The 13,074-nt window shown below is 42.5% G+C and overlaps 1 long non-coding RNA gene across 1 annotated transcript; it reads right to left on the bottom strand.

The window, feature by feature from the left end:
* Window positions 1-1,668: 1,668 nt before the first annotated feature.
* LOC147026573 (uncharacterized) lies at window positions 1,669-7,305 on the bottom strand. The gene is made up of 3 exons (XR_015058398.1): window positions 3,608-7,305; window positions 2,971-3,022; window positions 1,669-2,775 (listed from the first exon to the last, which is right to left on the bottom strand). It is a non-coding gene; the product is annotated as an uncharacterized LOC147026573 (long non-coding RNA).
* Between the last annotated feature and the right edge of the window lie 5,769 nt (window positions 7,306-13,074).

Here is a 13,074-nt window from a genome sequence, read left to right as displayed (position 1 = left end):
TTGTTTTTTTAAAAAAATCTTCTTCTCCAGAACGGCTGTGCAGATTGAGGCGAAACTTTACAGGCACATTCCCCCTGAGGTCCTCTTTCAAGTTTGTTAATTTGTTGTTCATACGTCACATGGTTTGGCGGCCATCTTGAAAAAACCTTAAAACCTTCAAACATCTTCTTCTCCAGAAGCGCTGGTCCAATGAAGGCGAGATTTCAGAACTATATTCGTGACATGTATGCGATGCAAGTTTGTTAATTTCAAAGTGATAGGTCACATGGTTTGGCCGCCATGTTGGATTTAAGAAAAATATTAAATAATGTTTTCTCTGGTATTTCATAAGCCATCAAAGCGAAAATTTGCAAGTGCCTTCCTCCCTCAAGTCTGCATACATGGTAAAAAATTTTTACCTCAGAAGTCACATGGTTTGGCGGCCATCTTGGATAGAAAAATCGACTTTATCCGATTTACACGAAACTTCACACACTTGTTCGGGTCGACGATGTAAAGCAGAATTTAAATTTATGATATCATAGGTCACAAGGTTCGGCAGCCATCTTGGATTGAAAATGAATAAATTTTAAAAATCTTCTTCTCCAGAAGGGCAAGACAGATGAAGACGAAACTTCACACATACATTCCTCATGAGGTCCTTTCTCAAGTTTGTTAATTTGTTCTTGATCGGTCACATGGTTCGGCGGCCATCTTGAAAAAACCCTAAAACCTTCAAACATCTTCTTCTCCAGAAGCGCTGGTCGGATGAAGGGGAGATTTCAGAACTATATTCGGGACACGTAGGCGATATAAGTTTGTTAATTTCGAATTGATACGTTAGACGGTTTGGCCGCCATCTTGGATTTAAGAAAAATATTAAATAATGTTTTCTCTGGAACCGCTGAACCAAACGAATCGAAAATTTGTAATTATCATCTACCATCGTGTATGCACGCATGGTAAAAATTATGACATCACACGTCACATGGTTTGGCGGCCATCTTGGATAGAAAAACGCACCTTTACCGATTAACACGAAACTTTACAAACGTGTTCCAATACCCAGTTGGAAGCAGAATGTAAATTTCTGATGTCATAGGTCACATGGTTTGTCAGCCATCTTGGATTGAAAATGAATAAATTTTAAAAATCTTCTTCTCCAGAAAGGCAAGACAGATTAAGCCGAAACTTCACACATATATTCCCCATGAGGTCCTTTCTCAAGTTTGTTAATTTGTTCTTGATTGGTCACATGGTTTGGCGGCCATCTTGAATTTACCTTAAAACCTTCAAACATCTTCTTCTCCAGAACACCTAATCTGATCAAGGGAAACTTCACACCCCTATTGCACATGAGTAGGGAATACAAGTTTGTTAATTTCTAATTGATAGGTCACATGGTTTGGCAGCCATGTTGAATTTAAGAAAAATATTAAATAATGTTTTCTCTGGAACTGCTTAACCTATCGAAGCGAAAATTTGCGTCTGTCATCCTCCATGATATCTGCATACATGGTAAAAATTATGAGGTCACAAGTCACATGGTTTGGCCGCCATCTTAGATTGAAGGATAAATATTAATTCATGTTTACTCTGGAACCACTACTTCTATATATGCGAAACTTCATATTTATAATTTAGGCTACATGGGAAACAAAAGTTTAAAATTTCAACCTGATCGGCCACGTGGTTTGGCAGCCAGAATTATTTAATTATTTGAATCTGGTCGCCAGTAATAAGGAAATTGAACGCTTTATGCTGCCCGGTTCGTAACTCGTCTGTTCCGCGCCGTCTCGAAGCAGGCCTGTGTTTGTATCACTATTAACTAATGTTTTCTCTGGCACCGCTTATCCGATAAATGCGAAACTTTGCGACTATGATTTAAGTCTCACGTTGTGTCAGTTGTGTCAAAGGCGGACGGACTGGGTACCCGGTCATCACTGCCAGCAGTTATAAAGTGGCAGTTCTAGTTTATTTTGCCTTCCCAACTCGAGTATCAAACCATGGTGTTACCATCGAAGCTTGAAGAGTGCGTGCCAAGTGGCTTCACCAACCACTCCACGAAACATTTGAAGAAACTTTTAAAAACAAAATCTTTAATTTTTATTTATTTGGATTTATCTATGCCAAAGTGATGGGTCATATAATGAAAGAAGATCGTACAAAAAGGGGGAACTTAGTATAACATAAAATTGCACATTTTCATCGAGCCAGCTACCGTCCTACACACTGCAGAACAATGCAGGGCCAAATGCGGGCGGGTGCCTGTGAACTTTGTTCAAGTCGATCAATATACAGTATTCAATGATAGTGCGAATATTGTAGAGCACTTACCAAGTGGCTTAAGCACTCAAGGAAGCACTCCAACGAAACGGTGAAAGAATGGCTGCCTTGGCAAGCAATTAGCGATCGCTGACCCGTCATATTAATAAACACCTCCCGGAGATGCTGAGACGTCAAATATGTCCGAATTGGACAAATGAACACTTTTGTTTAGCAGTAGGAAATGCTGCAAAGTTCAATTGTGGAGGTTACTGAGTTTAAGAGATTCTTGAGGTTATGGCATGTGCAGAAATGAAATAAAGTGACAAATGCTGGCATCGCTGGGCATTTATAAGCATTGCAATGCATTCAGCGATTCATAGATATGATGATTAGGCATTCGATGATGTGAGTGAGGAAGGTGAAAAAAAAAACTTTGCCGTTAATGAACCATTGTGGTCTGTTGCAACTCGAGGCATTGTTGAGCAAGCCGAACACCAGCGAGGAAGAGCAAGGTGGCTGATGGTGTGCCTGAAAAAGGATATAATTAAATATTGCCATTAATTATCTTCAAAAGGCGTGTTTTAATTCACACAAACAACCAATTTTCATTCCTGCACTTCTTTGGAGTTCCCTTAGTATGCATGAAAAGTTTCAGGCTGCAAGGTTTCGTAGTTTTGGAGTTACGGAAGAGACACACACACTAACTGACTGACACATACTCACATTTATCATTATAGATATGCAATTGTGGAGGAAGTTCCCCTCCCTTCAATGCCTAAGAGACAGACAGGCTTTAGAACTTGGTCTCTACAATTACAATCCAAAACTATATACGTACTGGGAGCTCAACCCATGATCAATCACACCACTACAATTCCAAAAGTAAAAGAAAACCTATTAAGGAAATAAAACAACCTGAATACCAATGTTTATGACATCTAACCATTGTTTTATTAAATTGCACTCAAGAATGAACGACCGTGCTCAACTGAGGATACACCAAAAATATATTCTTAGCATTCACATAAAACTACATGCGAGGTGTGTGCGACGTGTGTGCAGGAAAAATATGGGGAAAAGAGGAGGAAGGAGAATATAAAGACAGTTGAAGGGATGAACGTTAGTAGAAACATGATGAAGAGACCAAATCACAGGCATCTTCTCAAAGGACTATAGTGAAAATCCTTGGGAACTGATAAAATGTTCAATGTGTTTAAAGAGGAAACAACTCAATCTTGAAATACTGAGCATTACTAGATTTGATCATAATGACATTTTTCACTTTGTATTTATCTCACATCCCTTGCACTGCCACTGAGAAACCCCAAAGGCAAGACATGGCTGCCTACACATACATTACATTTGTTGTGTAAAGGTTAGGATCTTCTTTGGTGCTCAAAGCTTAGCTGGGATCCCAGTTTGCAAAATCCCATATCTTGCACACTTGTGTTGATTTGCCCACCGTCTCTCTTAATGCTTGTAATTACCCTGCACACGCAGAGCAAAGAGCGGAGTTAAGCGATTGGGTTCATGTCCATCCATCTGTCTGTCTATCTGTCTTTCCAGTTTATGATCGTTATTTCATGATCAAGGAACACCTTGTTTAAATTGAATGTTATATTTTAAACATGAATCAGAAGACAATTTTGCGGTTTTTCCCATACTTTGGCTCTGAATTTATCCCATTCGCACATGTGCAGAGAGGAGCGAGATAATATTTTTAATTTGTCTGCCTGCCTGGCAGTCAAATAAAATTTTAAAAATTATTCCAAAATCATACTGTTTTCAAGGACGTTATAAAGGGCACAAACAACAGGCAAGAATGTAATAGATGAATGTAAGTGCAATAGACGAACGCGTGATGTAATAGACAATGGGTAAAATGGCAGTATAACCTGGAATTAATTTATTTATATGCATTTAAAACTTTATTTAAATATTGAATCATGTGCTTGAACAATGTAGAACACAAATCTCCTTCATAATACTTCCAAGAACTTCCAGTTTTGCAGTACTTGGACATGATCTATAGGGTGGTGTATGTAATAGTAGCTGTCAAGCTCAGCCCTGGGAAGTGGGCGTGATATATGAGAGGGTGCAGTATCGGGGTGAAGAAGAGGCCGCCGATATGACGATGCACGATGTGATTGATGCTGCGTTCTATGGCGAGCAATAAAGCCTCCGTCTCCTGAACTGTTTCTCAACATCATGTAATTACAGTGTATAAGGGTGGTGTGTGAGATTGCTTCAGTAACGCTAAACTTTCAGAGTTTTTTTTAACGATCTTTAATACCACGAGCAAATACCCGTCTACAATGGGTATGGAGGACAGGACGGATCACAATACTCGGTTACGGTAGTTTCTATGGATGTTTTGCGCCGCATTCAAAAGCTCAGTTCATATTGGTGGCGTGTCTGGGTGCCCATGGTAGCGTTTGAGACCGGTCGCTTTAGATTGTTGGCCTTGACACATAGTGCCGGATGAATAGCTTGAACGATTTGACATATTCATCGTTTCTATATTACCTCCATCAACAGATTAACAACATGGCAGGATAAAAGTCGTAAATACTGAGTTGAACAAACGTCCTGAACTCATGGACTTAGTTAAGTAAAGCACGTCGTCTGGGACCCGGCCGTCGGTTTGCCGCCGAACGCTGCTGATTGTGACGTCATCGATTCCCTTTTTGAAAATTCTATCCATATTCGATTTTTTGAATCCGCTATCACCTGCGTAAATACATGGAACACATAATGTGAAGATTTCGGAAGTATGAACAGAATATGTTCGGAGAAAAGTGTGTTAGAAGTTCCAGGCTTACGCACATTATAGTATGTGATTTTTTATTAAAATTGAAGTACCATATATACGAAACACTGTGAAGGGTATCGTATTCTATGAACTCTCTAGTTCATATTTTGTCTTTTCTATAAAGCTTTGAACTCTTGTGTTTTTTCTGTTGTTGTCCTGCATGTATGTGATATATGTCACGCAAGAACCTCCATGAGCCTGAGACACAAATTAAAATAAAATGGTACCATTGGTAATATAAGGATGTGAAAGTGGAAAAAACAAAAATCATAATCACCAGATATAATCATTCTAAATTTTTGTAAATGTAATTTTAGTTTCCCTTAAATAAATAAAGTGTTCAATTTTCACAAATATGGTTTTCAAACAGGTTGGAAATCTAAAGAACCACATTGTGGCACAGGTACAATCATAGACTGGATAAAGATTGATACCAAATCCTGAGTTCCCACAGTCAGCTCCAAGTGTGTAACATGGCAGTATTAAAGCCAGAAGGAGCCGTTTCCAAGTGGAACTCAAGCAGGAATATTGAGATGTAGAGCAAAGGAGAAGGGAAACAGAAAAGGTTGGCTATAATGGAGGCAGCAAAAGGAGCAACAGACCTGCAGGTTCTCACGCGAGGAAACGCAGGCTCAGATAGAGTGACGACTTCACGTGAAAGTGTATAATTCTGTGCAGGTGTTTGTGGGCTTCCTGCGTGAAGCACAATGCACAACCAAAAAGCCTATAAGGCTTAATTCCGACAGTCAATTCCTAGATTACCAATCCACCTGAACTCAAAGTTCACTCTGTGGCAATGATGGTGGCAAGTATTCATCCAAAGTGTTGGGGAATGGCCAAGCTGAGTTTTTATCTCACAATCTACTCTGTTCTACTTTCCCATGCTCAGCATCCGGGCTGGAAACACGAGTTGGTGGTATTCATAGCTCAAGGCCCACTCAATACCTGTGAATTTATCCTCTCCTTCTCAAAGCTTCACAGAACCTTCTCCAAGCTTTGAACTATTGTGGCTTTTCTTTACAACCATAAAGTGCATCTCCAAACAGTACAACAAACTACAGATGGGACAAGCGTTTGCACACTTTCACTTGCAATACTTTGTGTTGCGGTGCATGACTTGCAAATGTTGACCCCAAGCAGCATCCATATCCACAACACAACTGCATGATAAAACTTGGGTAAGATGACCAAACACTTGTCGGCCACATCCCAAGCATGTCCTCTTGGTGAAAGACAAGAAGAATTGTCAGCCATGGCAACATTTGCACATGGACAACACAGTGGTGGGAATTCTGCCAGAATATGCCATCGTCCATCATAGGAAAGGAACCACAACTGCCCCACAAGGCATCATTGGTGCCTCGTAGGGTCACTCCAATGGGTGTTGGCTTTGTACAACAACGTATGATAAGGATTCATATGCAATGGTGTACCACGTCCTTTGAGGCACCAATGAAATCTTGCAGAAACTTGAGCTTGGGTGAAGAACTTTCTGAGAAGTAGGTAAAAAAAACAATTATATTCAATGTACATTGTAGCAAACGTCTGTCGGCCATCATCAAAGATGTCCTGTCATACTGGCCAGAAAAGGAATGTAAACCCTTTTGCAGAGGAGTACAAAAGTCTTTAAGCCCATCTCTCAGAAAAAGCAACCATTTCGATTTGGTCAATGTGAATGCACCATTCTTGTAGGGTTTGCAATATTCCACAAACGGACTTTTGTCTTGTTCAGACTCACTCAGCAGTTGATAAAACGTGTCGTGCACATAGCCTTGATGTACAGGTTGAAAATGGCAAAAAGGGTCCGGGATATTTTATAAAGGTCACGGAACTGACGCCAAACTAACTCAGGAGTGTGCAAGAACACGTCAAAACACTTGCCTACAATATCATGGACCTATTACCTCCAATAAGCCTGGAGTTGGCATACTGGTTAATGTGGCTGGCTTGGGGCTTGAGGGTCCTGATTTTGAGCCTCTGTTTTACCGTTGAATTAACACCAGGTGGAGTTGACTCAGCCTGTCATCATTGTGAGGTTGGTGAAATGAGTACCAGTGTACTGAGCTTATAACCATTTGGGATAACCCGAGTTGGAGTGGTGACCTTTCCAGGATGGTACTCCTTGCCAATGAAACTGCTTTAGCAGCTCTATGTGCCTTTACAGCACGGAAGGAATGGCATTATTATTATTATTATTATTATTATTATTATTATTATTATTATTATTATTATTGTCTCCAATAACAGGCAAATCCATGGGGAAGTACATAGCAAGCAAAAATGGCAATTGTAAAATTCCACATTTTTAATACATAATATGCAGAAGACCACTTATCCAGTGAAAAACAAAACATCCAAATGGAATGTCCGCCAAATTACAACATGAAGTCGATGCACTTTTCTACATTTCACCTTGTCCCGGTACTTAGTATAACGTACGACACTTTTTGGCCCAACAAGTTTGGTCGATGTGGTCCTCTCCTTTCGGGTGGGTGGATTGCAATGTCCTGAAATGTATTCCTCCGCAACCTCTTTCTCTGCAGTGATTTCCAAATCGCCCAACCATGCTGAATGAATCTGCTCGGATACATGGATTTAACCAGGACTTATGATTTTATGAATCCGGTCTGAGAGCTGCATCAGCAGATCGGCACAAAGATGTCGCTAGTGATACAAGATATTAAATAACCGCACACATCAATAAGTATATTCCCATCGTTTTCACGAGAGTACGTTGGGAACTCATGAATCAGAGCGGCGTCGTGGCCTACGTTTCGATTTGCATCAAATGAAACCGCTGTCGGTGGCACTAAAATGCCTTATCCATCAAGAAAGGGAAGTGATTTGGGTTGAGGTTGAAAGATCAAACTTGCCCGTCATACATTGAGGCAGAGTGGAGGTGACCACCATGACAGTCAGTGGAATGCTGATTCTTTTAAGCATGAAGAAAAGTACTCGCACAAGCTAAAAGTGATGTCCGCAAGTGCTTTAAGAATGAGTTCACCAATTTGTTTGACTGAGCTCATATGTTTCACCCTACATAGTTGGACAATTTTCATTGGACGCCTGAGGCAGCTGGGGCTGAGAATGTTCACTCGAATAACAAGAAATGCTCATGTAAGATTGTTTGGTTTTTTTTTTTGGTTTTTTTTAGTTGTTGCTATACTGTATTACACAAGTAATAAAAACTTCTTCTTTTTTTTTTTAATGTAAAAAGATTTCGGGATGTTCCTCCAAAAAGTATGTAAACAATGTAGGGATGGTCACAAGAAATTATCATGTGAAACCATCTCGACATCTTTCTTTGAATAATGGTTGTCCACACACAGGAGACGAAGTGTGTGTATGTGTGTGTGTGTGTGTGTGTGTGTGTGTGTGTGTGTGTGTGTGTGTGTGTGTGTGTGTGTGTGTGTGTGTGTGTGTGTGTGTGTGTGTGTGTGTGTGTGTGTGTGTGTGTGCGCGTGAAAAGTTATTTCGAACACACACACAATTCGTGTCTTGTGTTGGGACAACCATTATTCAAAGAAAGATGTCGAGATGGTTTCACATGATAATTTCTTGTGACCATCTCTACCTTGTTTACATTCTTTTTGGAGGAACATCCCGAAATCCTTTTACATTAAAAAAAAAAATGTTTTTATTACTTGGTTATTTACTTTTTGATTACCTCCGCCACCGAAGGTGAAGGAGGTTATGTTTTCACCCCTAACTGTGTGTTTGTTTGTCTGTTTGTGTACCGAATATCTCAAAAAGTTGTGCACGGATTCGGATGAAATTTTGTGGACAGGTTTAGTGTGCGACAAGGACGAACTGGTTAGATTTTGGTGAAGATCCGGACACTAGGATTTTAAAATTTATTCTTCACCATTGAGAGATAGGGGCCAAAAACGATATCTTTCTGGAAGGCATGATATTTCAAAAATGTGTTGGGCCCGATATGTTCTCGTGGATCAGGCATTACGTGGTGGAGGTAAGCGCTCCACCGAGTGCCCTTCCAGTTTAGAAATGTGTTTACATGCTGGAGAATTCAATTGTTACTGGAATTTTTTTATTATTATTCGGATTAGTGTTGTATTAAACACGAGCAGTCCTTCCCTCCCCCCCTCCTTTTGGGTGAAATGATGTGGGTACAGAAGGGGAATTTGAAGTGTCGTACAATCTTTACTGAAGCGAATTTCATGACTAAATTAATGTAACGGTAATTTTGATTCGAAAGTGTTTTGCCAAGAGTGCCTTTATTACCTATGTTCTGCTGCTGACTTACAAATGTTGTCGTACAAACTTTATTAGAGATGTGCTCACATTGTAATGGTACTGATGGTACTGTACATACTTTATAGACGATCTGACATTCTAAAATAGTACGTACTTTATCGAAATATGTGTGTTGTCGCTCTCGATTGGCCCCATGCCTGCCTGAACAAACAGGACAGCGGCACAAAGACAGCCGATCGACCTCCTCGGAGTGACCCACAGTACATGGGATGGGAAGTCTACCAACTTCCTGATAATATTCCACCGTTAACCACAGCCATACAGGTCTGATTGGTCCTTGAGCAAATGTGTTCAGCGGCCCTGCCCACATCAGGCTGATTGACAGTCGTAGTCCCGCCCACCACTCTGTCCCCTTCCCATTCCTTTACAAAGGAATGCAGTTTTACGTACTTTCGTGGAATCCTTTCAAGCTATTAAAATATCGATCAGTTTTCACTTTCCCACTAATAAATTGCAGTACATTCGTGTTTAAACAAAGTTCGGAGCTTAAACCAATTTTGACTTGGTCTGTCACAAAAGAATAAGAATAAGAATGACAAACGGGCACTTTTGGGTCTCATCGTCTTTGCTCTTCACATCTTCGGGTTCCTTCTGATGACTCAAATGCAGTACTTGGTTTCCCGTTTGATTTTCTAGTTCAGCGATGATGTCCCAAAGTTTAATGAGTGTTATTGTATGGGAAATTATCCGCAGATGACTAGGAGGTAATTTATCGGTTTATAACTTTTATCTTGAAAGAATATTGTTGCGGTTCTCGGAACCGCATGCATCCAACAGATAGTGGTCCCAAGACAGTTATTCCATTAATATACGTGTAGATAGTCCCTTTCCTTTTGTCTAGCGGGCCAACAGGGGCGTGCGTTGCGAGGATCTCATAGCGAGGTTTGCTTACATCATTTCTTCTTCATTTCATTTCTAACGTCATTTCACTTCTTCTTTTCTGATTATTCCCAAAGTAAATCTGAGCCACGTGCGCCCTGCGCTGTGAGATGGGTCCTCAGCAAAGGCCAAACAGGCATTACACCCCCAACTGTCCCTAAAAAACACAGCCTGCCAAACGCACGCACAGCGGTAATTTGCACCCAATGGACAGGAAACACATTCAGCACGACGTCCACGCTGCACGGAATGCGTACCGAGGCCGATGATAGAAAGGTAACCCCATGCCACGTTGTGCGGGATGAGAGTGTGCAAGGCGCAAGCGGAGCGTTCCTTTCAACCCATTCCGGACTAATTATATCGATCGGGTTTCGCCCCATACACACGAGAGCAGAATCGGGCGAGCGCTGGCCACGTGCGTAATGGCGGATCGGAACAGAAGATGTTGTAGGGGACGTGCTCTCAAAGGCAGACCCGTGCACCGCTCGTGACATTTTGTTATCGTACAAAGCCGGGCACAAATGGACACATCTTGCTGTCTGTGCATGGGTTCGCCATAACATCGAACCTTCGGTTCTCGCTGGCGGCAGGCGGACGACAAACGTTCCCCCAACTCCACGGCCAGCTAAGCCACGATCGGGCGGAGGCATGTTATACAGCTCGGGCCACGTTGGCGCACACGGAGCGGGCGCGTTGGCCAGCACTGGTCAGGGCACCCGAGCGGGCGTGCGGGACCGACGCTGCCCTTGGCGGGTCATCAGGGCATGGCCTGGGGGGTTCTTGCAGGGCGATTGATGATGCAGAGTTCGGTGTGGCTGATTCATATCATGTTGTGAGGTCGGAGCAAGACATTTTTACAGCTCGGGGCCACCTTGCCGGAAATGGAATGTTGCAGTTTCCGGCCATTGTGGCCGGGCCGTGCAGGGGGTCGGGGCCAATCAGATCGCCAGACTCGGGTGACGACACTGCGTTTCGTGGTGGCCCCCCGCCCCACGCCGCAGGGCCTATAAATGTCCGAGCGAAGCCTTCACTCGCGCTCTGCCCTGCCTCGCCTTCTGCTCAAGCTGGTCTTCGACTCCGCCTTCTGTCGTCATCACCTTGATTCCACCTTCTGTCATCCTCCTCTTCATGCCCACACGACGCTGACTCCAACCAAACACCTGATCCCGCCTACCACTCTGTACACTCGCTCCAGACTCCACCCTTCCAGCTCAAGCACCTCCTTCACGCCCATGGTCTTGACGTGAGGTGCCCGAAGCAGGAGACGACACCCCAGCTATCAGGGGGGTACCGCGCCACGGAGCATTCTCCCCAAAGATATTGGTGGCGCGTTCGGGTACCGCGTATCAATTATACCAAGGTACTGAGAGACCGTAGCCTCAACTCCTCTCCTATCTTGCTTCAATTCCTCTTCATCGGGTTGTGTGTGTGTGTGTGTGTGTGTGTGTGTGTGTGTGTGTGTGTGTGTGTGTGTGTGTGTGTGTGTGTGTGTGTGTGTGTGTGTGTGTGTGTGTGTGTGTGTGTGTGTGTGTGTGTGTGTGTGTCCTGGCACCTGTCTGTATAAGTAAGCCTGCAGAAGATTGTTATTATTATTTTCGGGTTAGGTCTCTCTGCTTGCACACCCCAATAAATCTCTTGATTGGACCACATACCCTTCCTCGCCCATTGTAAATAAATTATTATTAGAAATGTTCCATGCTCGTTTTTGTCTTTTCTTCCATTGATCCAGCATGGTCCAAATCCTAGCTTAGCCGGGACTTTATTCCCAACAATCCGTTCCTTTTAGCCGGTACGTCCTTGGCAGTGTCGCTCGGTTGCATCCGATCCGGTAAAGTGATGCAGTCCGGTAGAGTGATCCGGTTCAGACAAGACATACCGAGGGCGTGTTCCCCGGTAATTAAATCACGTGATTAATAAGGTAACGTGGTTAACCCATCAACGGGAGGACCCTAGGTCACGTGGTTGAGTTATTGGCATCCACGGTCGGTTAAGCGACCCGCCGCGTCACGGAATTATCCATGTGCGACGGCCTACAATTCCGGGGAGTCTGGTGGGAGCTGAGATAGCTTCCCCCCCTCCCCCAGTGGTCTTCTCACCCGACCCCCGGCCTGCAACAATATTTTGAGGATTTGTTGTATTGGGCCAATGAAGTATCCAGACCATCCCCACATGAGAAGTCGACTGACTTCTTGACGATTGATCAATTCATGATCAACACAATTAAAAGCTTTGCTATCTATACTTGGGTGGTCCAAAATGATGTGAAACTTTTAAAACAACTGTCATAATTTTACTAATGTGATCCTCTTTTTTTATTTCCAGGTCGCCTTAAGAACAAGGTTTAAAGTTTTCTTTAAATAGAAGTTTCAACCCTGTCGAGCAATTTCTCTGTGCCCCAGTGGACACTCATTTTGGAGATGATTTTTGTGATGAAGTCATATGTTGCTACACAACAGTGTGACCACTCCTTGGCTTTTTTTCATAAGATCTTGGCTATTCGTTGTTCAACTTGGCGTATAGGTTTTCTATTATCATCGCTTTTCCGAAACATTGTCAATTCTTGGCTTTTTTCATTGGTTCACCTTGGCATTTATGAAAATGAGGAGTGGTCACACTGCTACACAAGGCAGTTTTGTATGGTTTATCCAAATGCAAGAATTCCACAATACAAAACCATCAAATTTATTGTTGAAATGTTTAAAGACACTGGAAGTGTGAAAGACCAAATTAAAGAACACAGTGGTCGAAAACCTTAAGTGAGAACACCTGACAAAATAGAGGCTGTAAGAGAAGCTTTGTCGAAAAGGTCGACACTCTGACTTCCACAGTTGGTGGGAACTTCTTGCATGGCTGTTTGTAGA

Source organism: Eptatretus burgeri, chromosome 5 (genome assembly GCF_056783735.1).
Source record: "Eptatretus burgeri isolate ZD-2024b chromosome 5, Ebu_testis_v1, whole genome shotgun sequence".
Classification (NCBI taxonomy): Eukaryota; Metazoa; Chordata; class Myxini; order Myxiniformes; family Myxinidae; genus Eptatretus; species Eptatretus burgeri.
This window is presented reverse-complemented; position numbering and strand designations above follow the sequence as displayed.